Here is a 5,222-nt window from a genome sequence, read left to right on the forward strand (position 1 = left end):
TCCCTTGTAATCAACACCAAAAATGATGATCCTTGAAAACAGAAGTATAAACAGGACCCTCATGCATAAATTGGTAACCGTCCATCCATTCTGTGGACATATGGGCTTTAGTTGCAATCTAGTTCTTGGAAAGTGATTCATAATTAAACCATTTTACTTGCCTAGAAAATATTTCAACTTGTGTTGACTTGAGTCACAATATTTGGAAAGCACCACTTAAAAAACAAATTGTGTTGTACGCAAATGAAACTAAGCCTATCTGGCATAAAAGCAATAGAGGGATGGACAGTTGATCAAAGGGTGTGGTCAGTACATATTTTCTACACCCTTTCAGATAACTAAATCCACATTTCTTTAATTATAATAATTAGGCTGGCCTCTGGATTTAGGCTAAATTATGGGGATAATGGTGACGGAAGCTTTTTCCTGAGGGCAGATTTACACTCTCATCTTGGCAGAATCAACTATTTGCTTTGTGATTGTGGAAACATTTGGAGAGAAACATTAATTTTCCATCCATTAACTTTGGTGGATATGAACACCCCAGAGGGAAAAATGTGTGGAGCCGCTTAACAACCTTTTGGCTGTTAGGAAGGTAAAAATGTTTTAAAAACATTTTTTTTTTTTTTGCAAAGGAAAAAAATTAAAGGAAAAACAGCTATTCAATCAGGGAATATTTTGTCTTTCAGAGGATTTTTTTTAATGTTTGTACCATCTCAAAATGCAGTACTTTTCTGTAGGCATGACCTATTTTCCCACCTAGTTATAAATTAACCCAATAGTCCAGATACTTACTAACAGGACTCTTTCGAATCATGCACATTTTTTCCTCCATAGGCCAGACACAATATGTTAATATTAATTGGGTAAAGAACAAAATTGTCGGTTGAGAAGACAGAAGGTAAGTGTATGTAATAATAAGTTATTTTATTTTTGCATTGCAACTCTTAGGAGAGCTAAAGTAAAATTCAAATCAATGGGATCTAGAAACTGAATATGTGCATGTTGGAAGAGAAGAAGTTATAGTGAGTAAAATGTGATGGAAGCAGGTTGAATGATCTCTGTATTGTGTCAGAATTAAACAATGTGAAGGTAAACTGCACAACTCCGAACATTCATTCATTCCACCAAGAAAAAAATACAGCATCATCAAACAGTTGCTGAATACTAAGCCACAGGCCAGATACAAAGGCAACTTAGCTGGGGAAGACTCCCCCACCCCATTTCCTTACAGTTGACAGTTTAATGGGGAGCATGAAAATTTACATAACTAAAAACACTTCATAACCTATCCATAAAGATCAGGGATTTTTCCCTGAGGAAGGATGTTTAAATTGAGCCTGAGGAGTTCTTCCATGTGGCTGAGTGTATGGATATACCTGTGGCTGGCAAGGGTGCAGAGGGTAGGTTGGAAAAGGAGGAAAATTGTAGAAAAAGGGAAATGCTTGGAGAGGCACAGGGGCAGAAAGAAAGTTTGCATATGTAAGATTCAGGAGGTGGAAGGAATAAAATGAACAGAAGAGAGGGGAATGAAAAAAGTCTAAAAGAATGGTGAGGTCAAAGAATATAAAACCTGTAAGTCAGTCAGTATAAGAATTTGGACCAGCAATGGGGAGACTTTGCAGGGATTTATGTAAGAGAAAGACATGATTATATTTGTATTTTGAAAAGAGCTCTCTGGTTTCGGTGTGAATAATGAATTGAAGGGGACAATAACAGGTTAGGAGACAGTTGCATAGTTCAGGAGAGAGACGATGGTGACATAGACAGGAATAATGGCATAGAGATGGAAACAAGTGGAAGGCTAGAAGAAATGTCAAGAGTAACTGGGACCTTTTAAAACCCCCGTCTCCACCCCTGCTCCATTCTTCCAGAAATAAAGTAATTTTTCTTTAAATTTGGCTAAACTAAACATATTAATAATTCTTGTCCAAGTTTTTTTCCTATCCAAGTTGTTCTGCATGTCTGACACAACATACTAGGAGGCAGACACTCCACACACTGAATACTAATTCCCCTTCAATTTCTTTTGCCTTTGCTGATTTGTACAAAATTAAAAGTAAACTCTCTGTGATCAGGAATGGCCAGGAAATAAATGTTCTGGGTAATAGAGAAACGCAGAGCATGCCGTATGACTCCTACAGATTTTCAACGCCTTAGCACAAACTATATGAGAGCGAGACAGAGAGAGCAAAGTATCAACAAGTAGTAGCAAAAGGCAGAGTCACTGAGTTCTAATTGCAGCTCTGCCATGAACCGGGTGTGAAACCTTGGGCTAGTCGTTTGACCAGCTAAGAAAGATGAATGTCTTGGGTTGTTGGAAAAGTTATGTCGTATAGTTCTATGCAAAAATGCATCATGACTTTTCTGACAATTCAATATATTTGTGCAGGCAAAAGGTTCAATGTGTGAAATCCTGCTCTCTTATTTATGAATTGTAAGAGTTTGAGCCTGCTCCTTAATCTCTTTGAGACTCAGTAATCTCATCTGTGAAGTGGAGATAAAAGGATAACTTCACATGAGCATCAATGTGATCAAATGAAATTACAAATTTAAATGCCAAGCAACTTACCTGGAGCAATTATTTTTCTCTGAAGTTATTTTTTTTTCTCATTTGTATGCTAAAACTTTTAACATTTCTCCTACTTCAGAGAATTCTAATAAGGGTCCTTCAAATTAATACATGTAAAATTTCTAAAAATAATTTTAGAAGAAATTATGAAAAAGGGGCCAGCAGGTGGCATGATGTTTAAGGTGTTGAACTCCCACATGGCCTACCACAGATCCAGTCCTGGACCTGGTGGTTTGAACATCACATGGGTTAGGTTTATGTGTGTGCCCAAAATGCCAGGAGAAGAAAGGATTACAGCATGGTCTTTCCCCCTGGAGGGTGAGCTCTCATTTTCCCTCTCACTGTCTCCAGCAAATGCATGTACCCTGTGGCAAAAACTTTTTAAAAAAAAAGAAATGAAAATAAATCATAAAAGATTGATCCTTGTTAGTATTGTTAGGGTTTTTTTTTTTTTTCCAATAAATAGTACAGTTGAGGGCCAGCCAGTGGCGAGGTAGTTAAGGCACTGGACTTCCACCTAGCTGACTATGGTTTGAGTCCTGAGCCTGGCAGCTTGATGGGTCTGGGAGGCGGAGGGATTGTAGAATGGCCATCCCCTCTGGGGAGTGATTTCTTACTCTCCCCCAACACACTCTGTCTCTGTCTCTTTCCAGCGAGTGCACATGCCCTATGAACAACTAATTGCATAGTTGAGCCTCCTACCTTTTTTCTCTTTTTTTGATGAATAAACAGCACTTCAGAATTTTGCAGTTTCTTTATCACTATAGCACCACTATATCATAGAAATGGTTACCAAAGGTATGTGGATTGAGTTAAATCCATACTGACTTCAGAGCATATCATAGAATCTATTTTTCCAAAACAAATCCAGGATACCAGCTTGTTGACTTGTATTTTTTTTTCTTTTCACTTTTGCATAAAAATAGAAAGTAGACAGAGCAAATGCAGACTTGCCGGGTAATAGAGGGTTTGGGTTATGAGATGGCAGGTAGGATAGCTTTTACTGTACTACCCATGTGTAATTATGGTCTATAAAACATTTCTACTTAATACATACCTCTGGATATAGACTTGTCCAATTTAAGAGTCAGTCTATCTGAAGACTAGTCAAAGATCCATCTTGACAATTAAGCAGAGTTGGGGGTCATCACATAGGTTGATTTGAAAGGCACTGACCATGCCTCCCAATTATCTCTCCCACAGCCACACAGCACCTGAAATTCAGTCATTAAAATTAATTCCTCTGGGCTTTGACAGCACTTCAGCAGTAGAAGAAATAAAATGCAAGAGCAGAAAGTATCTTTGAGATCATTTAATTCAACTCTTATTCTGTAGGTAAGCAAACTGAGGCCCAATCAGAATGCCCTCCCTCCCCTCCAAGGTCAAATGAAAAATTAAGAACAGAGCCTCGTCAAAATGCCCAGTCTCTTGGCATCCTGTCTGGCAAGCATCCTCCTGACCAAACAACTTTACTGATGCTCAGAAGTCCCAAGAAACTGAAGGAAGCCTCGTGCATTCATCTCTGGAAAAGTCAGCTTATTCCTTGACTATTTTTGGTGCTCCGACTGTCCTCAGGACCAAGTAGAGCTGCTGATGTTTTATGTTTTTTTAAAGAAGAGAAAGCCCAACTTGCTGAAACATAGAAATTAAAAAATCACAAATATAACAGCTTTTATAAAGAAGACTATCTGGCAGAAAATTCATTCCCCTAAAGGGGAAAAGGGATTAAACGAGTGATGAGGCAAAAGCATGAATCAGCAGTGATCATTTTTAAACTGAGAAGTGGACGGGTTTATGCTCTGCAGAACGAAATGGCAGGTTAACAGTTATCAAATGCAAAAATACATTTCCTCTGCAAGAGCAGAAATGTAGTCTTATCTGCACATCTAAGATGAGGTGGATTAATATAAAGAATCTGTCAGCAATTGAGTGTGGATACAAAGTTTACCAAACAATGATAGCCAAGATGGTATGCACCTAATATGTGCTAAGAAATCTACACATGGGACCTTTAGTTCTTGTAGCAAATCTATGAAGTCTCATCTCTATTATCCCTATTTCACAGATGAAAAAACTAAGGCTCAAAGCCATTCTCCAAGTCACAAAGCTAATAGACAGCAGAAGAGGATCTGAAACCAGGTCAGTCTCATTTCCAAAACTCCAGTAATTGGGCTGGCTCCCAAATCAATAGGCATGCACCCTCTGGTCTTTTAGTTCTAAGTCCTGTTTTAACAAACCATTCTATTCTTAGCTATGCCTCAAAATTCTGTCTCAGTTTCTTTTTCTCTTAAATAGGTATTGTGAAGATAAAAATAAGTTCATGGATATAAAATATCTATCGGTAGGTGGAGTGTGGCAAGATATGACCTTTAATAACCCTTGTATCATACTGCCATATTTGTGGACATAGCTCACTAAGAAAAATATTGACATATAGAAAATGAGTGTGCATGTGTGCACACAGCATGCACACACGTTTTCAGGATAAATTAGGAAATCCTTTGAGAAGGTTTTATAATGGTCATTAAGTAACACAATCACTGACTTCTGAAGGAAGAGAAGAAACATTAGGTATTTAATAAATAAAGTTAAAAATATTTATCTCAGAAAGAAAAAAAAAACAGTTTATATGAGAGATAAGTGCATTAGG

The 5,222-nt window shown here is 37.7% G+C and overlaps 1 long non-coding RNA gene across 1 annotated transcript in view; it reads left to right on the top strand.

Annotated features, from left to right (window-relative positions):
• The first annotated feature begins 868 nt into the window (after nt 1-868).
• Nucleotides 869-5,222, top strand: part of LOC102467874 (uncharacterized) — a 10,206-nt gene continuing 5,852 nt past the window's right edge. The window contains exons 1-3 of the long non-coding RNA XR_336976.1: nt 869-901; nt 3,776-3,907; nt 4,638-4,711. This is a non-coding gene — a long non-coding RNA (uncharacterized LOC102467874). The remainder of the gene's footprint in view (nt 902-3,775; nt 3,908-4,637; nt 4,712-5,222) is intronic.

Source organism: Tupaia chinensis, unplaced genomic scaffold, assembly GCF_000334495.1.
Source record: "Tupaia chinensis unplaced genomic scaffold, TupChi_1.0 Scaffold143843_1, whole genome shotgun sequence".
Taxonomy (NCBI): Eukaryota; Metazoa; Chordata; class Mammalia; order Scandentia; family Tupaiidae; genus Tupaia; species Tupaia belangeri.